We start from the raw sequence: 26,133 nt of genomic DNA on the forward strand, positions 1-26,133 counted from the left end.
AGTGGCTGAAGGCATGGCCCATCCAAGAGCCCTGTCTATCCTTGGGGAGGGGGACTTTCATCAGGAGGGGTGGGTGGGGCAGCTAGGCCCCGCCTCCCCCATGTTCAGAGAGCCCAGAGCCCAGGCCTGCCTGGGGCCTAACCCCAGGATTAAACAGGGGCGTGCACCTTTTAAATCATTTTTTGGTTTGTTTGTTTTTTAATGTGACTGCCGCCTCAACTCACCTGGGGCCCTTCACAGTCCCCATTCCCTCAGCACCCTTTTTTTCCTTTACATTTTTACTAATTTCCAGCTGCGGAAATTGCGACATTAAAGATAAGCAAAAAGAAGAAAAGTCTCAGCTGCCATAATCCCACAGCCTGTGTTGACAATTTGACGTGTTTCCTTATAACCGTTTTTTCCCCTGAGTTTGCACAGCTAGAGTCGAAAACATCTTGGCAGGGCGTGGTGGCTCACACCTGTAATCCCAGCACTTTGGGAGGCCAAGGCGGTGGATCATGAGGTCAGGAGTTCAAGACCAGCCTGGCCAAGATGGTGAAACCCCATCTCTACTAAAAATACAAAAAATTATTAGCTGGGCCGCAGTCGCCTGTAATCCCAGCTACTCTGGAGGCTGAGGCAGAGAATTGCTTGAATCCGGGAGGTGGAGGTAGCAGTAAGCTGAGATCATACCACTGCACTCCAGCCTGGGCAACAGCTCGACAGAGCGAGACTCCATCTCAAAAAAAAAAAAAAAAAAAATCTGGGCCCTGAGCCCTGATGCTGTAGCCTATGGGAGGTGGGCAGAGGATGCTGGGTGGTTGCGAGGTGTTGGCAACAGGGCCTGGCACCCAGCATGTGCTGTGTGATTGTGACCCCAAGACTCACAAGCTCCCCATCTACATTTTACTCAGGAGAACAGAGACTCAGAGGTGAAGTGACTTGGCCAAAGTCACACAGCTAGGAAATGGCCATGCCAGGATTAGGACCCAGCTGAACCAGCTGGCACAGCAGCTCAGCTCTACCCCACCCTGATGCTGCAGGAGCATCAGGACAGGGGTGAGGTGGCCCCTGCCCACCAGCCTTCCCTCCCCCACATTCTATGCATCGAAGACCCCAGGGCCACCAACAGAGCCTCCTTTCAGGCCGGGGCAGGGGCTGAATTGGCTGCTTCCTCCCACTTCAACTTGGCAGAAAAGCCTTTTTGTTGTGGCTCACACAGAGGCCATTCTCCTCCAGCTCACGGGAAGGAATGCCGGCTTCCTGCGCATCCACAGCGGCCAGGCCACAGTGGGGTCCTGCACGTAGGTCCCAGAAGAGCCCCTGCACACCCTCCAGCCCTGCCTCTGGGTTGGAGGCTCTGGGGACTTCGGCTCCCAGACCTTCCTCCTTACCCTCAACAATTTGAGAAACCACACAGGGAGGTAGGGGACAGCCCCCTCGGCTACCTCGGTAAATGTCGGGGATTTTAAGGCTTACAGCACTTTCAAGACGCAGCAGTTCCACCGTCAGCTCACTTCTCAAGTGGACTCATGACCCACAAAGCGCTGGCAGAGGCCCCTGCCAGGCTTCTTGCCCGTCTCAAATGTCCCCTGCACTTGTCTGCCTCTGTGCCTTTCCTTATGCTGTTCCTTCCCCTGGAAAACACTTCCCTGTAGGTCTCATCCTGTGCAAATGGCACAGACTCTTCAAGACTCGGTGTGTGGCTTCCCTGTCCCAGATTCCTGCCCAACTTCCTCAAGGTGGGTGTTTCCTTCCCCCTCTGGCTCCCCAGCACATGGGTCTTGGCCGCTCCTCAGCTCTGAGCCCAGCCTGCCTCTCGTTCAGGCACCCAGACACTGACCATGGCTCCATCACTCACAGGGTGGGGGTGCATCCTTGGGCAAATCCCTTTGCCTCTCTGAGCTGATTCCCCACCAGTACAATGGGCACGCGGCCATACATGTCCCATCATGTGGCTTGGTGGAGCTGATGCTTAGAAACCCGTAGAACAGCTCCTGGCCCATGAAAGGCTCTCGGTGGTTCGTTACCAATATCCCTACTCTAACTGCAGGTACCTGGGGGGCACTGGGGCAGTGTCCATTTCCTGCCTGTGGGATGGGGTCACAGGTCGGCCAGCCTGAGGACAGGTGCCTGGGAGGAGGGCCATTCCTGTCCCACCCGCTTTCCTCCCAGCTGCCGAGGCCTCACCCCTCTGGGCCCTGGGGATGAGATTGCCCTGCCCCAGCTCCTCCCTCACTGAGGCACTAGCCCTTCCCAGACGCTGGGCTCCAAGCCCCAGGCTCAGGTTTCCTCTCCAAGCTCCTCTGACACCTCCCGCCCCCACATCTTTCACCCGGTCCAGTGTTTGCCAGAAATAGCCTCGTAACTCCCCTCCACTGACAGCCAAGCTCACAGGCCTCTCCTGGACAAAATATTATTCCCGTCTCGACACGGTTCACAGCATGATTTCTTAATGGGATCAACTGGATTCCATTTAAAACGGTTCTGAAACTAGGCAAGGTGGTGCACACCTGTAGTCCCAGCTACTCAGGAGGCTGAGGCAGGAGGTCGAGGCTGCAGTGAGCTGACAGTGCCATTGCACTCCAGCTTAAGTGACAGAGCAAGACCTTGACTCTTAAAAAAAAGAGAGAGAAGAAAAGGGAGGAAGGGAAGGAGGGAGGGATGGAGGGAAGAGGGAGGAAGGGAAGGGACGGAGGGAGGAAGGAAGGAAGGAAAGAAGGAAGGAAGGGAGGGAGGGAGGGAGGGGAATGAATTAAGGAAGGGAGTTAAACTGATGCCAGGCACGGTGACTCATGCGTGTAATCCCAGCACTTTCGGAGGCCAAGGCAGGTAGATCATCTGAGATCAGGATTTAAAGACCAGCCTGGCCAAGAATGGTGAAACCCAGTCTCTACTAAAATACAAAAATTAACCTGGCGTGATGGTGGGCCCCTGTAATCCCAGCTACTCAGAAGGCTGAGGCAGGAGAATCACTTTAACCTGGGAGGCAGAGGTTGCAGTGAGCTAGGATTGCACCACTGCACTCCAGCCTGGGCAACACAGCAAGACTCTGTCTTTAAAAAAAAAAAATCAAACTGATTAAAAAAAAAAAACTAAAATATTTGAAGAGATTTATTCTGAGCCAAATATGAGTGAGCAATGGCCTGTGACACAACTGTCAGGAGATCCTGAGAACATGTGCCCAAGGTGGTCAGGGCACAGCTTAGTTTTATACATTTCAGGGAGACATGAGACATCAATCAAATACAGTTAAGATATACGTTAGTTTGGTCCACAAAGGCAGGACAACTCAAAGTGGGGGCTTCCAAGTTACACGCATTTTCAATTTTACTGATTGGCAATTTGTTGAAAAGAGTTATTATCCATAGGAAGGAATGTCTGGGTTGCAATAAAGGGTTATGGAGACCAAGGTTTCATCATGCAGATGACGCCTCCAGGCAGCAGGATTTCTGAGAACAGATTGTAAAAGTTTTTTATCAGATGTAAGATCTGTGTTGATACTAAATGCTGGTTGGTTTTTTCCTGAATTCCAAAAGGGAGGAGAGTTTAAGGAGGCATGTCCCACCCCCACCCTCCTTTTCTGTCATGGCCTCTAGCAATTTTTCAGGTTAACTTTGGAGTGCCTTTGGCCAAAAGGAGGGAGTCCATTCAGATGACTGGAGAGAAGGGGCTTAGAATTTTATTTTTGGTGGAAGAAAGGCAGAAAGGAAAGAGGAAAAAAGGGAGGGAGGGAAGGAAGGAGGGAGTGAGGGAAGGAAGGAGGGAGGGAGGGAAGGAAAGAGGGAGGGAAGGAGGGAGGGAGGGAGGGAGGGAAGGTAGGAGGGAGGGAGGGAGCTTGGAAGGAAGGAAGGAGGGAGGAAAGGAAGGAAGGAGGCGGAGAGGGAGCTAGGAAGGAAGGAAGGAAGGAAAAATTTCTCTGAGCCAGTGTAAAGGGAGGGGCATCTGCACCCCAAAATATGCAGCACTATCCTACAACTTGTAGACTCCAGCCCAATGAATCTCCCTTTACAGATGGGGATACTGAGGGCTGGAGAGGGGGTTGATTAGGCCATGGCCACCCACTGTTTGAACTGTGTCTTCTGATCCCTAGGCAGGACTCTCCTCCCACCCTCCCCTGTCTTACGCCCCCACCTTCCCACCCCCATGGAGGACCCCCTCATCTGTTCTTCTGAAGAACCGAGGGCAGGGGTTGTGAGTAATTCAGCTTTCCTGATAAAGGGCAGTTCTGTGCTTCCTGTAGCACGGGTTTCAAGCACCTAGTGAGGAGGAACTCTGTGGCATCCCCTCCCTCTGCCAGTGGCCCCTACGTTGCCCTGCGAGAACAACCCCTCCTCCTTGTCACCCCCTGGTGACTGCTCACCCCCTAGTGGCCGGATGGGCTTGTGGCCTGGGACCAGCCAGCAGCCCCCAGTGCCTGGTGCAGGGGTGGGCAGGAAACTCAAGTCTAGCCCATTAGGGCCTCCCTGGGACCTTCCCTGACGCCTCCGGGAGGGAGAAACCTGTGTCCACTGGGATTGCTGAGCTACTGGGATGTGAGCCTGGAGCCTGTGAGACAGGTCATCTTGCCCCTACAGGGAGAGAGCCTGCCCCAGAGTGAAGCCAGCACAGAGGAAGGCAGAGCCTTGAAGTGGCACATAGATGTGGGAAGGGATCATCTGAGCCCCTGGATCCAGCCGTGCCTAAGGGTTTGGGGACCCAAGACTTTGCAGTTTCATGTACTGATAAACTCACTTTATTTCTGAAGCCAGTGAGAGCTGTCAGGTTTTGGTTTTGTTTGTTTGTTTCTTTGTTTGTTTGACATGGAGTCTCACTCTGTTGCCCAGGCTGGAGTGCAGTGGCATGATCTCAGCTCACTGTAACCTCCACCTCCCAAGATTGAGTGATTATCCTACCTCAGCCTCCCATGTAGCTGGAGACTACAGGCACACACCACCACACCTACCCTGCTATTTGGTTTTTTTTTTTTATTTTTTTTGTATCTTTAGTAGAGACAGAGTTTTACCATGTTGGCCAGGCTGGTCTCGAACTCCTGACCTCAAGTGATCTGCCTGCCTTAGCCTCCCAAATTGCTGGGATTACCAGCATGAGCCACCGAGCCTGGTCCCAGTTTGGTTTGGTTTTTAAATGTTTGCCTTGACTGATGTCCTAGGGTACCTTGAGTTCCAAATGCATGCCTCCCTTCCTGCATTTTTATTAGCCACCTAGGACTCCTCAGGAGCTTGCCAAACTCCAGGACCACAAGCACCCATCTCTTCATTCTTCAAAAGTGTACTGAGAACCAGGGCTCCTTCTGGGGTCTCTAGCACAACCCCCCAGTTGCTTAAGATAGCAGGAGAGAGATCCAAGATGGCTGATCACTAGCAGCTCTGGCTCGTAGTTCCCAGTGAAAGCGCAGAGAACGAGAGGATGCCACACTTTCAGACGAATATTTGTTGCTCACGGACCAGAAGATTCCCAGCAGAGGAGCCCCACGTGTCGCCAGGGTGACTCTTGTGGCCGGCACGGCGGTTTTGCTGGTGCCTTAGCACGCCAGTTTTTGGTGCAGAGTCCGGAGATTCCCGGGCAGAAAAGCACCATCAATCTTAACACTGCTGTTTTGGCTGGCACAGTGGATTGCTCAGATTTCAGAGCTGGGCACCAACAAGTTGGACGTCTGCTCAGAGACCTAGTTAGAAAGTCAGTAATTACAAAGACAACAGATGGATAAATATATAATGAAGGGAAGAAATCAGCGTAAAAAGGCAGAGAATACTCAAAATCAGAATGCCTCTCCCTCTACAGGGGATCGCAATTCCTCATCAGTAATGGAACAAGGCTTAATAGATTACGAGTGTGTTCCAATAACAGAAGCAGGTTTCAAAACGTGGGTGATAAGAAACTTCTGTGAATTAAAAGAACTTGTTCTAACCCAATGCAAAGAAACTAAGAACCTTGAAATAAGGTTTGACGAAATGTTAACGAGAATGGACAATTTAGAGAGGAATGTAAGTGAATTGATGGAGCTGAAAAACACAACACGAGAACTTCGCGAAGCATGCACAAGTTTAAACAGTCGAATTGATCAAGTAGAAGAAAGGATATCAGAAGTCGAGAACCAGCTCAGTGAAATGAAATGAGAAGACAAGATTGGAGAAAAAAGGAAGAAAAGGCATGAGCAAAGTCTCCAGGAAATATGGGACTATGTGAAAAGACCTAATTTACGTTTGATAGGTGTACCTGAATACGATGAAGAGAATGAATCCAAGTTGGAAAATACTCTTCAGGATATCATTCAGGAAAACTTTCCCAACATGGCAAGGCAGGGTAATATTCAACTCCAGGTAATACAGAGAACACCACAAAGATATTCTTCAAGAAGACCAACCCCAAGGCATATAATTGCCAGATTTATTAGTGTTGAAATGAAGGAGAAAATACTAAGGGCAGCCAGAGAGAAAGGTCAGGTTACCCATAAAGGGAAACCTATCAGACTTACAGCAGATCTCTCAGCAGAAACCCTACAAGCCAGAAGAGTGGGGACCAATATTTAACATCCTTAAAGAAAAGAACTTTCAACCCAGAATTTCCTATCCAGCCAAACTAAGCTTTATAATCGAAGGAAAAATTAAATCCTTTGCGAACAAACAAGTACTTAGAGAGTTCACCACCACCAGGCCTGCTTTACAAGAGCTTCTGAAAGAAGCACTATACATATAAAGGAACAACCAATATCAGCCTTTCCAAAAATATATCAAAAAGAAAAGAACATTAACACAATGAAAAATTTACACTAATGGGCAAAACAGCCAGCTAGCATCAAATGCCAGTATTAAAGTTATATATATTCTAATCGGATAAAAAGCCAAAACCCATTGGTATGCTGCATCCAGACCCATCTCACATGCAAGGATACACAAAGACTCAAAACAAAGAGAAGGAGGAAGATTTATCAACCAATCAGAGAGTAAAAATAAACAAATAAATAAAAAGCAGGAGATGCAATTCTCGCCTCTGATAAAGTAGACTTTAAAGCAACAAAGAGCAAAAGAGGCAAAGAAGGACACTACATAATGGCAAAAGGATCCATGTAACAAGAAGAGCTAACGATTTTATAGATCAACGAGACAGAAAATTAACAAGGACATCCAGGACTTGAACTCAGACCCGGAACAAGTAAACTTAATAAACATTTATAGAACTCTCCACTTCAAATACATAAAACATACATTACCACCTCACGCCTATTCCAAAAGCGACTACATAATTGGAAGTAAATCACTCCTCAGTAATCGCATAGCATTTCATAGGTTTAAATTAAATATTGGTTGGCTGCTCGTTTGTTATTTTCTTCCCTTATTCCTTCCTGTTTACATCAAGTACAAGTATAATTATTGGTATAAAAGAGGTTTTCAATACCCATTACTAAACTGCATTCTAGCCTGGGCAAGAAAGCAATACTCTCATTCTCTCTCTCTCTCTTTCTCTTCCTTTTTCCTCCTCTTCTTTATTCTTTTTCTTTCTTTCAAAAGAAAAAAAAAAAGATAGCAGAGGACACCTGGGTCTTCCCAAGAGCCCCTGGGGCTCAAGTAGACAAAGGGTGGAAGGTAGGGGTGGGGCGAGGCAGGGCACATCAAGTTAACTGTCACATGGGCTTTTTCACATTACATCAGGTAAAATGTGATCAGCCATCATAGAGAGTGAGGAAGCCAAGAAAATGCCAAAAATAGCTGGGCATGGCTCACGACTGTAATCCCAGCCTTGTGGGAGGCCGAGGCAAGAGAAACCCTTGAATCCAGGAGTTAGAGACCAGCCTGAGCAACATGGCAAAACACTATCTCTGCAAAAAAAAAAAAAAAAATTTTTTTTAAATTAGCTGGGCATGGTGGCATGTGTCTATAGTCCCAGCTACTCAGGAGGCTACAGTGGGAGAATCACTTGAATCCAGAAGGTTGAGTTTGTGGTGAGCTGTGATTGGTCCATTGTGCTACAGCCTGGGCAACACAGCAAGACCCCCTGTCTCAGAAAAGGAAAGTCAAAAAAGACCATGAAAAATGCCAGCAATCTCTACTCTCCCACCAAACATCTTAGACATTTAATGTAAATCCTCCAGGCTTTTCTTGATGAGGATATACTAACACATGTACATATAACATATGTATATATGTAATATGTATATACACGTACACACACACACACGTTAGTATATCCTCAGAAGGAAAACATATATATATATATGTTTATATGTACATATAAAAATAAAGTGTGCATGTATATATATATAGAGAGAGAGAGATGGCCAATATGGTGAAACCCCATCTCTACTAAAAATACAAAAATTAGCCAGGCGTGGTGGCACATGCCTGTAGTCCCAGCTACACCAGAAGTTGAGGCACGAGAATCACTTAAACTCGAGAGGCAGAGGTTGCAGTGAGCCGAGATTGCACCACTGCACTCCAGCCTGGGTGACAGAGCGAGCCTCGATCTCAAAAAAAAAAAAAAAAAAAGATACATTCTTTTTGTTTTGCTAAACGACTTTTGCAAACATCCATGACCCCTTCAGAGAGAGTCCTAGAAGTGGAATTGCCAGCCCACAGTGCTCTAAGGCTTATACTCCACACCGACAACTTACTCCCAGAAAGAAAATCGCACCTGTTTCTATTTCTCCCTGAAGTGGCTGAGTACCCATCCTCTCCACTAGGTGTGAGATCACCTTTAGCAACATAACTGGTGAGACTGCTAAAAATAATGCTTTGTGGGTTTTATTTGTAGTTCTTTGATTGCCACTGAATCTGAACATTTTTGCCTGTTTGTTGTTAACCCTTTTGGGTTTGGGAGTTTTTTGGTAGGGGGAAGGGATAATGAGCCTGGGAGGTCGAGGCTGCAGTGAGCAGTGACCATGCCACCTGCACTCCAGACTGGGCAAGAGTGCGACCCTGTCTCAAAAAATAAAGAAGAAAAAGAAATGTCATGCAACAATATTTATTAATGTATTTATTGAGATGGAGTCTCGCTCTGTCACCCAGGCTGGAGTGCAGTGGTGCAATATCGGCTCACTGCAACCTCCACCTCCCGGGTTCAGGTGATACTCCCACCTCAGTCTCCTGAGTAGCTGGGATTACAGGCACCCACCATCCATCACGCCCAGCTAATTTTTGTATTTTTGTAGTTTAGTGGAGATGGGGTTTCACCATGTTGGCCAAGCTGGTCTTGAACTCCTGACCTCAGGTGATCCGCCTGCCTCGGCCTCTCAAAGTGCTGGGATTACAGGTGTAAGCCACCTTGCCCGGCCCCATACAATAATTTTTAGATGGTCATTCTGGAATTAGTTTTTGCAACAACGTGGAAATAGATTTGATACAATTTTAAGTGAAAAAACAGGATAGAAATTGAACAATGATGATCTTTAAAGTGCAAATGAGCAGGAAAAGGATTGGGAAGAAAACCTGCTGGCAGTGTTAGATTTTGTGTTAGATGCAGTGGGATAATGGGTGGCTTTTCTTCCCTCTTTGATCTCTTCCAAACTATTAATATTGTGATTTTGCTGCTTTTACTATGGAAAACACCCACTCGTTTTGTTTTTTAGTTATAATTAGGCCTTTCATACAGACATATCAGCAAAATGATGCCTCGGTTATTTCATGGAATGAGACAGCATAAATACTTTGATATGAAAATCTAAATAAAACAAAAGACCAATACGTATAGACGTAACTGAAGACCAAAGTTCTCAGGGTGCTCAGTCTGTACTTCCAGCTGGCAAGCAGGGAGATTTTGGGTGTGAGAAAGCCCTAGAGAAGGGCTTCATGGCCTGAGTTCTGCAGGGTGAAAGGATCTGGAAAGTTAAGGAGAAAGGTGAGACTGGTAGAGGAACGGCACAGGTCAGTGCGTGGCAGCAGGAATGAATGGGGGATTTGCAGCCTGGCTGCATGTGACCCCGTGTTCATGCCATGGGCGTATCGGAGGCACTTCAGGACATGTAAAACTAGGCCAAAGCACTCAGGGTCTTCAAGGCTGTGCCAGCCCCTGGCCACTCCCACCGGCATTCTCAGAAGTATGCAGCACAGCTCTGATTGGGGCTGACTCCCTGAACATCTTGCCAGAGTAGCCAGGAGACAGACTGGGAGGGAGGGAGGCCCCAGGGCCCTGCAGGACTGGGCCAAGTGACCCATTTCAGACAGAGTCCCAGAGTGGTGCTTGGTGCTTGGGCTGTGTGTAATGCCAAGGGGCCACCAGAGCAGGAGGACTCTGCTCGGGTCTAAGAGAGGACAGAGGGGAGAGGAGATGGGAAATGAGCGTCACGGGGGCTCTAAGTGGAAAGGGACCTTCGAGAGCTCCTGGTCCACTCTCCTAATTGGGCAAACTGAGGTCCAAAAGGACCCCATGACTTTCCCAGGGTCACTCAGAGGTGAGTGGCAGTTAGATTCAGACTTGATCTCTGACCCTGAGGAGGGTGCACCTGCCACTCTTCCTTACTCAAGTGCGGTATATGTATACATTCTGTGTGTCTAAAGTGAAGACATTACAGAGGTCGGGTGTGGTGCCTCATGCCTGTAACCCCAACACTTTGGGAGGCCAAGGCGGGTGGATCACTTGAGTTCAGGAGTTTGAGACCAGCCTGGCCAACATACCAAAACCCTGTCTCTACTGAAAATACGAAAATTAGCCGGCATGGTGGCGGGCACCTATAATCCCAGCTACTCAGGAGGCTGAGGCAGGAGAATCGCTTGAACCCCGGGGGGGCGGAGGTTGCAGTGAGCTGAGATTGTGCCACTGCATGGGCGACACAGAGAGACTCCATCTCAAAAAAATAAAAATAAATAAAGTTAATACATTACCAAGAAGGCTGAAACCCAGATCTCTTTCACCCCCCAGAAGGAACCCCCTTTTCAGTTTGCAATACATCATTCCACACCCTGTCTATTCACTTATATATTATGTATCTATATATTCATAACGTGCATAGCATTTGTTTTGTGATTGATTTTTTTTGCTCAACAGAAATGTTATCATTGTGTGCAGTGTTCTGCAACTTATCTTTTCACCCAATATTATATCCTGGATATCTTTCCATGTCGGCACCTAAGAATCTACCTCGTTGTTTTTGTTGTTTGTTTTGAGATACAGTCTTGCCCTCTTGCCAGGCTGGAGTGCTGTGGCACAATCTCGGCTCACTGCAACCTCCGCCCCCCCGGGGTTCAAGCGATTCTCCTGCCTCAGCCTCCTGAGTAGCTGGGATTATAGGTGGCACCACCACACCCAGCTAATTTCTTTCTTTTTTTTTTTTTTTTTGAGACAGAGTCTTGCTCTGTCACCCAAGCTGGAGTGGAATGGTGCAATCTCGCTCAACTCACTGCACCCTCTGCCTCCTGGATTCAAGCAATTCTCCTGCCTCAGCCTCCTGAGTAGCTGGGACTACAGGTGCACGTCAACACATCCCATGAATATTTGTAATTTTAGTAGAGACAGGGTTTCACCGTATTGATCAGGCTAGTCTCGAACTCCTGACCTCAGATGATCCACCTGCCTGAGCCTCCCAAAGTTCTGGGATTACAGGCGTGAGCCACCACACCTGGCAACCAGCTAATTTTTATATTTTTAGTAGAGGCAGGGTTTCACCATCATGGCCAGGCTGGTCTTGAACCCCTAACCTCAGGTGATCCCACAGCCTCTCAAAGTGCTGGGATTACAGGTGTGAGTCACCACACCCTGCCCCTATCTCATTGTTTTTAGCTGGTACCTGTTTTGTGCAATAAAGATTATTAGGGATAAAGGTAGCAAGTTCTCCCTCCCTAAGTATAGAGGAAGGTATCCCACCTCCTTTGTAGGGGACTAAATGACTACATCTGGCCAATGGGCTATGAGCAAAAATGACAAGGGTCACTTCTGGTGAAAGGCAGTTAAAAGAAAGGTGAGTTTCAGCCCTCTCCTCTTCCCCTGAGGCTTTTCCCGTCTCCTGATCCCTGAAGCCTCTTGAGATGGCGGGTCATTATGAGATAGAAGAGACTGCCTCAGCCTGCGCTGGACACATAGCCTGAGCCAAATAAAACTTCGTGTGTTACACCGTGGAGATTTCAGAGTTAAGTTGTTTCTGCAGTTTAACCTTGTCTATCCTGACTGACACAGTTTTGGATGTAATCGTTTTTCAAACAATTCCCTTCACCGATTGTTTGCTCCTGTTGGCATTACAGACAGAGGTACAAGTAATCTTCCTGTCTGCGCCTCCTCACGCGTTCTCAAGTGACTTTCTAAGGTTTTCTTCCATTTACCTCCCTGCGTGCATCTCCACTCTGCTCTACCTTCCCGGGAGCCGGGCCCCTGTGGGCTGCATTTTCCAGCCAGCTCCCTTGCCCTCTGGCTTCTGATTGGGTTCTACCCCTGGGAGGTGCTGGCAGGAGACTGGAAGGCTAGAGAGGGAGATCAAGGTATTTTCCCACTTCATCGGGGCTTCCCTGTGGAGTCTGGCAGTGGCTATGCCTTCCATGAGTACAGCTCCAAGCAGGCAGACTCTCACCCACAGCCGGCTGCAGCTCCCACTGGGGTCTCCCCTCCGCTTGCCCTCTAGGCCTGGGGTGACAATGGCACCCCGCTGTGCTGGCTGGGGAGGGAGGTGGGTACCTTGACAACCTTTGCAGGGTCTAGTGACCCTGCCCACACCACATGAGTAGTGAAAATTCTGTTGTTCATTTCGCCCACCTGGAGTGAATTGTGTAATTTACCAGGGCTCTTCTAAGTCATACACCTGACACTGTGTGTTGCCAATTTCAATAATGCTTCCAGATTGCCCGTCCAGGTCACAATACAGCTTGCCTGACCAAGCCATCAGGCGGCCCTGCAGTGAGACGGGGACATGGGGCTTCCTCCACGGGGCTGGGACTCTGGCTGCAGAGAAGCAAACTCCAACTTTAAGCAGGTGTCCGGGCCAATCAACAAACAGTCCTCACACTGGGGCACCAGGCACCTTCCCCGTCCTGCTCAGAGGCAGGATAGAAACCTGACGAGGGCGTTTTCACCAGCCTGAGAGTTTCGGCCCCTCTCCGGGAACTGTTTGTGTTTCGGGTCACACTGTTGGCTGCCCCCACCCACTTCTTTCCTCTGCCAAATTGACATTCCCCAGGCTGCCAGGCCTCCCGGAAGCGGGTAGTTCCTGCCCTGCGCTGCCCACGGGGAATCTCCTCTTCCTATTCCAAGCACTTCCACATCCTCCACAACGTTTCATCCTCTCCACACAGTCCAGCACATGAGAGGTGCCGCCCTCATCCTCCAGACAGAGGCTGAGGCTCCGCAAGGGGCGACAGCTTGCCAAGGTCACAAAGGAAATTAGGGGCTGAGAAACACAAAGAAAACTGACCTCCAGCCCAGTAGCCATTCCCTATCACTCTCCTCCCTCCCCTAACAGCCGCCGGCCAGGGATCAGACCTGGTTAGCAACCTCCCTCTCCAGTTCCTTCGTGCATTCGGCAAATACTGTGCCGGCATTTACTGAGCACCAGCTACAGAGGCTGCAAACTATGGTCCTCTGACCAAACTGGGACCACTGTCTGCTTTTATAAAAATGGTTGTTGAAGCACTGTCACTCTCACCCATTTGTGTATTGTCTACAGTAGCTTCCTGCTACAATGGCAGAGCTGAGTTGCAGCAGAGACCACCTGGCCTCCAAGCCTGAAAAATTTATCTGTCTCTTTGCAGAAAAAAATTGCCCATGAACCACGTTATGATTTTCTAGGCCATTTTGTCTTCATGAGCCCTTCCTTGTTAAACAAAAAATTATAAATATGTGTTTCATATATATAATTTTTAAATTACAAATATATACAATTTGTATAATTTTTTTATGCATATACAAACAAAATCCTATCTTATGACTGTGTTGATATCAAAATAAATACAACCCAGGCTGGGTATGGCGGCTCACACCTGTAATCCCAGCACTTTGGGAGGCCGAGGCAGGAAGATCATTTGAGGTCAGGAGTTCAAAACCAGCCTGGCCAACATGGGGAAACATCGTCTCTACTAAAATTACAAAAATTCGCTGGATGTGGTGGCACATGCCTGGAATCCCAGCTACTCAGGAGGCTGAACCAAGATAATCACTTGAAACGGGGAGGTGGAGGTTGCAGTGAGCCAAGATCATGCCACTGCACTCCAGCCTGAGCGACAGAAATTGACTTCATCTCAAAACAAACAAACAAACAAACAAACAAACGAATTCAGGGTGCATTGGATTCTTTTTATTTTTTTTTGAAACAGAGTCTCACTCTGTGCCAGGCTGGAGTGCAGCGGCGCCACCGCGGCTCACTGCAACCTCTTCCTCCCAGGTTCAAGAGATTCTCCTAACTCAGCCTCCTGAGTAGCTGGGACTACAGGCAGGTGCCACCACGCCCGGCTAATTTTTGTATTTTTAGTAGAGATGGAGTTTCACTATGTTGGCTAGGATGGTCTTGATCTCTTGATCTTGTGATCTGCCCACCTCAGCCTCACAAAGTGCTGGGATTACAGGCGTGAGCCACAGTGCCTGGCCGAATTATTATTATTATTATTTTTTAGCTGATTAAAAAAAGTTACAGACTGGGCTCAGTGGCTCAGGCCTGTAATTCCAGCACTTTGGGAGGCTGAGGCGGGCGAATCACTTGAGGTCAGGAGTTCGAGACCAGCTTGGCCAACATGGTGAAACCCCGTTTCTACTAAAAATACAAAAATTAGCCAGGTGCAGTGGCAGGCGTCTGTAATCCCAGCTACTCAGGAGGCTGAGGCAGGAGAATCGCTTGAACCTGGGATGTGGAGGTTGCAGTGAGCCGAGATTATGCCACTGCACTCCATCCATCCTGGTAACAGAGTGAGACTCAGTCTTCCAAAAAAAAAAAAAAGTTGCAACATGTTTGTGGGTCCCTAGAAATATCACAGGCCCTGGACACTGGGCCTGCTGGACCTCATGGAGAGGTGAACCCTAAGTTTGTCACACGGGGGTCCTCCCATTGCTAAGAACAGAGCCCCCAAAGGAGACACCCACGGTGGTTAGTCCCACGCCTTAGCCCTTGTCTCAATAGTAAGGGGCAGGGGGAGTTTTTGACAGCTTTGAAGGGACCCATTAAGGGCTTAGACAAAATAATTGCATACAAGTCTTGGGTTAGAAATTTTTCTTCTTTTTCAAATGCCTATATTTCCTAATTTAAAAAAAAAAATTGAGACAGGGTCTCACTCTGTAACCCAGGCTGAAGTGCACCTGCATGATCACAGCTCACTGCAGCCTTGAAGTCCTAGGCTCAATGGATCCTCCCACTTCAGCCTCCCAAGAAGCTGGGACTACAGGCACATGCCAACACTCCGGGCTAATTTTTTTTTTTTTTAATTTTTTTGGTAGAGAAAGGGCTCACTTTGTTGCCCAGGCTGGTCTCAAACCCTTGGGCTCAAGCGATCCTCCTGCTTCGATCTCCCAATGTACTGGAATTAAGGCCTAAGCCATCATGCCCAGTCTTTTAAATGTTAAATTAGTTTTTGGAACAAATAATAAATGTATGTGGGTTAAAACATGTTTCGAAAGCCCCAAATTATCTGCGAAGGTGTATAACTCTCCCTCCCACCTCGACAACTCCTCCCATCCCATCACTGACTGCAGTTCCTTCCAAACAGATTGTGTATATACAAAAAGAGACACACACACACCTCTTAGGTCAATACTCTTATGCATAAACTCACCTTGTTTTTGTTAAATGGCTTTTTAGTATTCCATTGAGTAAAATAACTTAATTAGGATATTTGGGCATTTCCAATCGTTTTCTTTCTTTCTTTCTTTGAGATGGAGTTTTGTTCTTGTTGCCCAGGCTGGAATGCAGTGTGCTGGTCTCAGCTCACTGCAACCTCCACCTCCCGGGTTTAAGTGATTCTCCTGCCTCAGCCTCCCGAGTAGCTAGGATTACAGGAATTCGACACCACGCCTGTCTAATTTTCTATTTTTAGTAGAGATGGGATATCACCATGTTGGCCAGGCTGGTCTCGAACTCCCGATCTCAGGTGATCTGCCCGCCTCAGCCTCCTAAAGTGCTGGGATTACCGGCATGAGCCACGGCCCCCAACCTTAAGTGGTTTTCTATTACAGCAATGGAGCAACAAACACTTTTGTACAGACCAGCTATTTCTGAATATTAGGCAAGCTTTTTTTTCCTCTTCGAAAATAATTCCTCAGAAAAGAGGGAGTCCCCATTTGCACAAGTTCTCAAAAGGTCTTGCATTACCTGACGTTTTCTGATTATTTTAAACAAGGAAGTACTATTTGGGGAAGACACAATAGCCTGAAATGACCTCAGAGAATTCTAATTTTGGATGTTTATGACAGTCATCCGAAAGAATTACTTGGGGCAAAAAAGAGGCAAATTTAACCCAGTTTTAGTAACTTTTCCTGGGGATATGACTTCACAATTGCAAGTGTTAAATAACGCTGTAAACAAGCCCTTTAAAGGTGACTTTGAAAGTGGTACTTTAGGCTGGCCTGTCAATCCCAGCACTTTGGGAGGCCAAGCCGGGTGGATCACTTGAGGCCAGTAGTTTGAGACCAGCCCGACCAACATGATGAAACCCCATCTCTACTAAAAATACAAAAATTAGCCAGGTGTGGTGGCAGGTGCCCATAATCCCAGCTACTCAAGAGGCTGAGGCAGAAGAATCGCTTGTACCTGGGAGGCGGAGGTTGCAGTGAGCAGAGATTATGCCACTGCACTTCAGCCTGGGCAACAGAGCGAGACTCTGTCTCAAAAATAAATAAAATAATAAAATAAAAATAAAGATACTGAAGTTAAGGGCTCAGAAGGGAATTAGGAGCATGGAAGAGAAACCTTCTGTAAATTTAAATAATATCTAGTTATGAACAGAATGTGGCTAGAAATATGAACATTAAAGCCATGAGAGCTCAGAAGGAAAAGAGGAACATGGTTTTGTTCTGTTTTGTTTTTGAGACAGAGTCTTGCTCTGTTGTCCAGGCTGGAGTGTAGTGGTGTGATCACAGCTCACTGCAGCCTCGACCTCCTGGGCTCAAGCAATCCTCCCACCTCAGCCTCCTGAGTTGCTAGGACTACAGGCACACACCACCATGCCTGGCTAATTTTTTATTTTTTGCAGAGAGAGTCTCCCTAATTTGCTCAGGCTGTTCTTGAACTGCTGGTCTCAAGCAATCCTCCCATCTTGGCATCCCAAAGTGCTAGAATTATAGGCAAGAGCCACTGTGCCCAGCTAAGAAATGAGGAACATTCATTGAAAACTGGAGGAGCCCGGCACAGTGGCTCATGCCTGTAATCCCAGCACTTTGGGAGGCCAAGGCAGGTGGAACACAAGGTCAGGAGATAGAGACCATCCTGGCCAACATGGTGAAACCTCGTCTCTACTAAAATACAAAAAAAAAAAAAATTAACCAGGCATGGTGGCATGCACCTGTAGTCACAGCTGCTCAGGAAGCTGAGGCAGGGGAATCACTTGAACCTGGGAGACAGAGGTTGCAGTGAGCCGAGATCGTGTCACTGCACTCCAGACTGGGCAATAGAGTGAGACTCTTGTCTCAAAAACAACCACCACCACCACCAAAAAAACTAATGGATAGAGATTTTGGAGATGTTGTGATGGGGTCAGTGTATTTCACTCATGAATCTGGGGGCGCTTGGGAGTGGACTGGTGGCTTGGATGGTGGCCCCCAAAAAGATATGTCAGTGTCCTAGTCTCCAAAACCTGTGAATGTAACCTTATTTGGGAAAAAAGTTCTTGCAGTTAAGGATCTCTAGATGGTGGATTATCCAGGTGGACCCTCAATCCAACAAGTATCATTATAAGAAATACACGGGCCGGGCGCGGTGGTGCACACCTGTAATCTCAGCACTTTGGGAGGCCGAGGCGGGTGGATCACGAGGTCAAGAGATCGAGACCATCCTAGCCAAGGTGGTGAAACCCCATCTCTACTAAAAATACAAAAAATTAGCTGGGCATGGTGGCAAGCGCCTGTAATCCCAGCTACTTGGAGGCTGAGGCAGGAGAATCGCTTGAGCCAGGGAGGTGGAGGTTGCAGTGAGCCAAGATCGCACCACTGCACTCCAGAGTGAGACTCCGTCTCAAAAAAAAGAAAAAGAAATACACAAAGGAGGGCAGGGCGGGGTGACTCTCGCTTGTAATCCCAGCACTTTCAGAGGCTGAGATGGGTGGATCACCTGAGGTTGGAAGTTCAAGACCAGTCTGTCCAACAAGGAGAAACCCTGTCTCTACTTAAAATACAAAATTAGTGAGGCATGGTGGTGCATGCCTGTAATGCCAGCTATGGGGGAGGCTGAGGCAGGAGAATTGTTTGAACCAGGGAGGCGGAGGTTGCGGTGAGCTGAGATTGCGCCATTGCACTCCAGCCTGGGCAACGAGAGTGAAACTCTGTCTCAAAAAAAAAAAAGAAAGAAAGAAAGAAAAAAGAAACACACAAAGCAAAGACAGATGGAGAGGCGAGGGCCGTGTGAAGACAGAGGCAGCCACAAGCCAAGGACCATGGAGCCACGGGAAGCTGGGAGACACTGGCATCCTCTCCTGGAGCCTTTGGAAGGGGAGTGATTTTGGACCTCTGGCCTCCAGAACTGTAAGAGAATGAATTTCTTTTGTTTGAGCCACCAGGTTTGTGGTAATTTGTTATGGCAGCCGTGGGAGATTAATACAGGAAGAAAATAATGTGGACCTCTGGGGAGGAATGTTCCAGGAAGAGGGACTGGTATGGCCAGAGGCCCTGAGGCACGGATTGTGCTCGGTGAGTTAAGGAGCCACAGCAGCCGGAGCCAATTGAACGGGGACAGGGGCAGGGCGTGAGGTCAGAGAGGCTTCAGGGGACCAGGTGAGGTGAGATGCTGCAGAGCCTTGTTGGCTTTTACCCGCAGTGAGGCGCAGCCGCAGGAGGAGTCTTATGCAGAGGAGTGACACGGTTGGACTTATTGTTTAAATAAGCAAAGGAATAAATGAGTGTACAGCAGCCACCCCATCACATCCTGGTTATGTCCCCGTCTGCCTACCCTCCTAAAGCATGGGTGCTCTGAGGGCAGGCACTGTGCCTAAAGACTTTTTCTTTTGCATCCCTAGGGTCTAACACTAAAATCAAAAAGCTCCTCCAAATCAAGAAGAAAAAGACCAAAAGATAGGCAAAAGAAAAAGAAATTCAAGTGTCTAACAAACATGGAAAGAGGCTAGCTCATTAAAAAATAAAAAGAAGAAGAAGAAGAAAAGCCTAGCTCAATTACATTCCTAGAGAAATTGCATTCCAAGAGATATGAAAATATGTGCTCACAAAAGGACTTATCTATGAATAGCAGCTTTATTAATAATAAGTAAAAAACGTAAGCAGACTAGGTGTCCATCAACAAGAGAATGAATAAACAATGTGTCTATCCATACAATGAAACACTGTTTGACAATAGTAGTTAACTATTGCAATGACTATTGCAAATGGATAGACCTCACAGACATAATGTTGAATGAAAGAAGCCAGACAAAAACAGGCACAAGTGGCACGATTCCATTGATAGGAAGTTTCAGAATAGGCAAAAATAATCTATGATGAAAACATAAGTGCAATCAGGCATTCCTAATTGCCTCAAGAGAGTGGTGGGTTACAGACTGACAAGGTGGCCGGTGGCGGGGAGGCAGTTTTCTGGATGTCATGTTCTATATCATGACGGGGAACTGGGTTACACAGGTGTATGCATTTTCATCACTAATCAAATGACACATTTAAGACTGTTACATTACCAGACCAGGCACGATGACTCAAGCCTGTAATCCCAGCACTTTGGGAGGCCAAGGTGGGAAGATTACTTGAGGCCAAGAGTTGGAGACCAACCTGGGCAACATAGTGAGATCCCATCTCAAAAAAAAAAGACAGCCTGGCCAACATAGTGAAACCCTGTCTCTATTAAAAACATAAAAATTGCCAGGCGTGGTGGCTCACGCCTGTAATCCCAGCACTTTAGGAGGCCGAGGCGGGTGGATCACGAGGTCAAGAGATTGAGACCATCCTGGTCAACATGGTGAAACCCCGTCTCTACCTAAAAATACAAAAAATTAGCTGGGCATGGTGGTGCGTGCCTGTAATCCCAGCTACACAGGAGGCTGAGGCAGGAGAATTGCCTGAACCCAGGAGGCGGAGGTTGCGGTGAGCCAAGATCGCGCCATTGCACTCCAACCTGGGTAACAAGAGCGAAACTCCATCTCAAAAAAAAAAAATACAAAAATTTAAATTATCTGGGCATGATGGCAGGTGCCTGTAATCCTAGCTACTTGGGAGGCTGAGGCAGGAGAATCACTTGAACCTGGAAGGTAGAAGTTGCAGTGAGCCGAGATCGCACCATCGCACTCCAACCCGGGTGACAGTGCGAGACTCCACCTCAAAAAAAAAAAAGAAAAAGAAAAAGAAAAAATTGTTAGATTGCCATATGTAAATTTGATCTGGGGTGGGGGAAGAACTATAAACAAATATTCAATTCTAGTGAATAATATGCATGCACAAGTGTTTAGGGATGGAGTGTCTAATGTCTGTAATTTACAGTGAAATATATATTGAAAAAGTAGTCATGGATGGATAGATAGATATGTACTAAAGCAAGTGTAGTAAAATATTAATTGCAGAACCCATATGGTGGGTAGTTGGGTATTCATTGTACAATTTTCTTTTCTTTTTTTTTTTTTTTGAGACAGAGTCTCACTCCCATTGCCCAGGCTCTAGTGCAGTGGAGTGCAGTGCTGTGATCACGGCTCACTGCAGCCTTGACTTCCTGGGCTCAGATGAATCTCCTACCTCAGGCTCCTGGGTAACTGGGACTACAGGCACGTGCCACCACCCCTGGCTAATTTTTTGTGTTTTTGTTTGTTTGTTTGTTTTGTTTTGTTTTTTGAGACAGAGTCCCGCTGTTTCACCAGGTGCAGGCTGGAGTGCAATGGTGCAATCTCAGCTCATTGCAACCTCCACCTCCTGGCTTTAAGCAATTCTCCTGCCTCAGCCTCCCGAGTAGGCAGTGTAAGGTTTGTTCTTAGGTTCTTGCCGAGTTTTAAAAGGAAGAAACTGAGGCCAACACAAGAAGATCCAATGTGAAGGAATTTATTCAGGCTCCCAGGCGAGGTTCTGCAGTCCAACAGGAGGGGCAGGAGAAGTCGCAGGGACTCCTCTCAGACGTGGGGTTTTATAGGGAGTGAAGGAGCTCAATTGGTTGTGGGAGAGCAGGACTACTATTGGATAAGGTTACAAGCCTTTGTTTGCATACAAGACTTGGCTGCTATTGGTTAGAATTACTTGGCTGCTATTGGCTAGAAAGACTCAGCTGCTATTGGCTAGAAAGACTTGGCTACTATTGGCTAGAATCACAAGACCCCACTTGCATACTGGGTTCTTTAAGGGAAAGCCAGGCTGTGCGAGAAGGGGAGAAGGGAACATGTCCAAGCATGTCCGAGCTTTCGGAAAAAAGGCGGTGGGCGGGGTGTGCATCCGAACTCCCGGCAAGGCAACTGGCCTTACAGGCAGGAGGCATGTGCCACCATGCCCAGCTAATTTTTGTATTTTAGTAGAGATGGGGTTTCACTATGTTGTCCAGGATGGTCTCAATCTCTTGACCTCATGATCTGCCCGTCTCGGCCTCCCAAAGTGCTGGGATTACAGGCGTGAGCCACCACGCCCAGCCAATTTCTTGCGTTTTTAGTAGAGACAGGACTTTGCCACGTTTTCCATGCTGGTCTCAAACTCCTGAGCTCACATGATCCACCTGCCTCTGCCTCCCAAAGTGCTGAGATTACAGGCATGAGCCACTGCGCCCGGCCCATGGTATAATTCTTTCCACTTTTCCATATGCTGAAAATTTTAGTAATGACACATTGAGAAGAAAAGCGAGGCTCAGTGATCAGGGATGTGCAAATGATGAGACACTATGTTCCATGACTGGATTGCCAAAACTGTTAAAACCTAGTGGTATGCGGTGTATGTAGGGTGTGGGCATCGTCCTGTACTATAGATGGTGGGCCTGTGGCTCTAATCCCGGGCTTCCTTCCTGTTCCCTCCTGTCCTGGGCATCCCCTCCTTTACATACAATGTATACAATGTCGCATCCTGTTTCCCCCTCCGTGTTACAGTCTCTATCAGTATTTTCCCACTGCTTTAAAAATTCTTTGTAAACATGGTATGTAAAATAAAACAGGTATTGTTCAGTTGTTAAATAGTGTAAGGTAAGATTTAAAAAAAAAAAGAAAACAGGTATTGCAGGATTTGGGTGTTTTTAAAAAAAAAAAAAAACTTTTTTTTTTTTTTTTTTTTGAGATGGAGTCTCACTCTATCACCCAGGCTGGAGTGTAGTGGCGTGATCTCGGCTCACTGCAACCTCTGCCACCCAGGTTCAAGTAATTCTCCTGCCTCAGCCTCCCAAGTAGCTGGGATTACAGGTACCTGCCATCGTGCCCAGCTAACGTTTGTATTTTTAGTAGAGACAGGGTTTCACCATCTTGGCCAGGCTGGTCTTGAACTTCTGGCCTCACAATCCACCCGCCTCTGCCTCCCAAAGTGCTAGGATTACAGGTGTGAGCCACCACACTCAGCCAACATTTTTTTTTTTTACTAGACACTCTTACTCTGTTGCTCAGGCTGGAATGCAGTAGCATGATCGTAGCTCACTGCAGCCTCTATCTCCTGGGCTCAAATGATCCTCCCACCTCAGCCTCCCAAGTAACCAGGACTATGGGCGCACCTCGCCACACCTAGCCTTTTTTTTTTTCTTTTTTCAAATGATTTCAAAGTTCACTGTAGAAAATCTAGGAAGTCCAGAAAAGCTCAAAAAAGAAAATAAAAATCCCCTACCACCCCGACATGACGCTTCTCCTTCCTGCCTTTTTCTTGCACATGCTTGTGCACACACGAACACAGATTGCTGTTTGTATTTTAACAGCATTGCGATCCTATAGGGTTTTGTGTTTTGTTACTTGCCTATTTAATAGGATTTTTCTGGAGCACGTTTCCACATTTCTCTATTGAGGGACTACATCATATCTCTGTTGTTGGGGTCCAGGGAGGGTCAGCTTGGTGCTTACCGTGCCCTGGGGAGCCCTGGCTGGAGACAGGGCCACAGACACAGACATTAGAGGTGTTTGGGCTCCTGGGCTCGGAAGGGCTGGCAGAAGTACTCACTGACCCTGGAGGGGGTTCATCTGTTCCCTGGCCCCTGCCTGGCTCCCGCTGTAGCCCCCAACCACCGCCTGGTGCCAGGGCTTAGCTGGGAGCCAGGTGGATAATCGCTGTCCCCTCAGTGGAACGCTGCCTGTCCTGGCTCATCCTGGGCTGTCCTGAGCTGCCCTTGCTGGGCTGGGTGGGGTGAGGCTGGGCCTTGAGTCCTCCTGAGAGCTGTGGGAAGACCTGGTGCCTGGGGCCAGCAAGCAGGAGTCTTGCTCCACTGCAAGGCTATTGGCTCCAGAAGCATCCTCAGCCCGGCCCTCAGCCCGGAGGAAACCCCTGCACAGCAGGCCTCATTGTGTTGCAGGATTTCCCGTTTCCTGACCACCTAACCTATTTATGGGCCACAATGGTTGCTTCCCCAGGGACCCCTACTGTACTCAGGCCCACTCTCAGGAGGCCTGTGGACTCAGCCTGCATCTCACAGGTCCAGCCTGGGCTTGGCCCAGGGCGGGGATGGTCAATGGGTGTCACCTCATGTGGTAATTCCATCAGTAGATAGAACCTGCCAGGGCACCAGGTTGAGGATTCTGAGGTTCTGTCTGGGCTCAACAAGAAAGAGTGTGACTGTCCATCAGCCTCGACTGTATGTGTTCAAGACAGCGGGTGGTGGGTGGTGTGAACTCACAGCCGCTGGCTTACATGGTGACAGGTATTCTCTCTCTGCGCTGGCACTAAATTCCTTTCTTTCCTTGTTTTTGAAACAGAGTCTTGCTCTGTCATCCAGGCTGGAGTGCAGTGGTGCGATCGCGGCTCACTGCAACTTCCAACTCCCAGGTTCAAACCATTTTCCTGCCTCGGCCTCCTGAGTAGTTGGGACTACAGGCATGCACCACCACACCTAGCTAATTTTTGTATTTTTAGTAGCGACAGGGTGTCACCATGTAGGCCAGACTAATCTCGAACTCCTGACCTCAAGTGATCCACCCACCTCAGCCTTCCAAAATGCTGGGATTATAGGTGTGAACCACCACACCCAGCCTAATTTTTGTATTGTTAAGTAGCAACACAGTTTCACTATGTTGGCCAGGCTTGTCTCAACTCTGGGCCTTAAGTGATCCACTCACTTCAGCCTCCCAAAGTGCTGGCATTACTGGCTTGAGCCACAGCACCCAGCCGAAATTCCTTTCTAATCTCATCTCCTGCACCCCTTCCATATCTCTGATCTCCAGCCACACGTGCCATCTCTTCCTGTTTGTGCCCTGCCTCTCCCTGCCTCAGGGCCTTGCTCAAGCTGCCCCTTTTCCTAATCTGTCCTTCCCCTCATCCTCAGCAATTACAGCAGACAGCTTGATCTAACGCAGCAGGCAACTTTCAAATGAGCAATTCCTTTTTTTTTTTTTTGAAACAGAGTTTCGCTGTCTCCCAGGCTAGAGTACAATGGTGCAATCTCACTTACTGCAACCTCCGTCTCCCAGGTTCGATTCCCCTGCCTCAGCCTCCCGAGTAGCTGGGATTACAGGCACCCGCCACCATGCCCAGCTATTTTTGTATTTTTAGTAGATACGGGGTTTCATCATCTTGGCTAGGCTGGTCTCAACCTCCTGACCTCATGATCCACCCTCCTCAGCCTCCCAAAGTGTTGGGATTACAGGCGTCAGCCACCATGCCTGGCCCTTTTTTTCTTTTTTTTTTTTAAGGCTAGTCAGGAGAAGCAGTGAGTGTAGAGAAGGAAGAAAGAAATCTGCTCCAGGTTGTGATCAATTGGTAGTAAACTTGGACCAGTTAACTGGGCTATTCCTACTGAAACTTCAAGACCCCAATTCAAATGTCACCTTTTCTGGGAGGCTTTTCTGTGCCCCCAAGATTGGGCCACACTCCCACCCAGCTCTGATATACATTCAGTGGAAGAGATTGCCAAGTTGGTGAGCATCGAGCTCCCCAGAAGCAGAGCCAGAGATGGGAATTCTCGTGCAGGAGTTTTATTGAGATTTCAAGAAACCTGTGAGGGTGAGAAGCGGGACAGGGCAGGACTGGGCCAAGATGTGGTTTTGGAAGAAATGCTGCCCCAGCCTGATCTGAAGGGGAGCTTCAGGGCACGAATGGCACCAAAAAGGCTGTGAAATCCCAAGGCGACTGGGCTGCTCCACACCGCCGCTCCACACCCCCACCCAACCCACGCTGCCCGCCGTCAATCATCACTGGTAACCTCCCAGGCAGGGCCGGTAGCGTGGCTCCCATCAGCCAAATGTGTCCTCTGGAGAGCTTCAAGCTCCTGGCAGCTCACAGCTGCAACAGCTGGGGGAAGGGGGCACCAGCCCGGGGAGCTGGGGGCAGTACCCGCCCAGTGTAACTCCCCAGGGCAGGTAGGGTGTCTGCAGAGCTCAGACTGGGCACCAGAAAGCACATAGTTTAGCGTCTGATGAGCTAAGCTGAGTCCAGGGGCAGCAACAGCTTCAGTGCTGCTATTGAAACCGCCTTTGCAAAATTATGGCTAAGACACTGGAAGAGATCTAACATAACTGACCCCATCTTGCTTCTAACCTCCAAGCTGTCCTTGTTCGTTCCTGGGCATAGGCTGAACTAACTTTGGGAGAAACTTAGTTCATAACTTACAGCTTAAACAAAGATGGTAACAGCCCGTTCCCAAGGCAGACCTCCTTCTTGCCTGGGGACTAGATTGCCTTTGTAGGACTAACATCAGCCACAGGATTAGAAATTATGGTTTAGGAGTCATGCTGCTGGAGGCTACAAGATTCTGACCCTCCCTAAACTGCTCCTAAGATATTGAGATATTTTGCAGACCCTGCACTTGATGGATCAGCTGGCCCCACCCAGATCAATAAACTGGCTCATCTGATCTTGTGGCCCCCACCCAGAAACTGAGTCAGCACAAGAAGGCAGCTTGGACTCCCTATGATTTCATCCCTAACCAATCAGCACTCCTGGCTTGTTGGCTTCCCCCCTCCCACCGAGTTATCCTTAAAAACTCTGCTCCCTGAGTGCTCCGGGAGACTGATTTGAGTAATA

At 48.2% G+C, this 26,133-nt stretch overlaps 1 pseudogene; it reads right to left on the reverse strand.

Annotated features, from left to right (window-relative positions):
* Positions 1-1,832: 1,832 nt before the first annotated feature.
* LOC105714087 (TIMELESS-interacting protein-like) overlaps positions 1,833-26,133 on the reverse strand; it is a 32,481-nt pseudogene continuing 8,180 nt past the window's right edge.

The sequence above is a fragment of the Aotus nancymaae genome, unplaced genomic scaffold (genome assembly GCF_030222135.1).
Source record: "Aotus nancymaae isolate 86718 unplaced genomic scaffold, 86718_ANA_hifiasm-v0.15.2.pri h1tg000030l, whole genome shotgun sequence".
NCBI lineage: Eukaryota > Metazoa > Chordata > Mammalia > Primates > Aotidae > Aotus > Aotus nancymaae.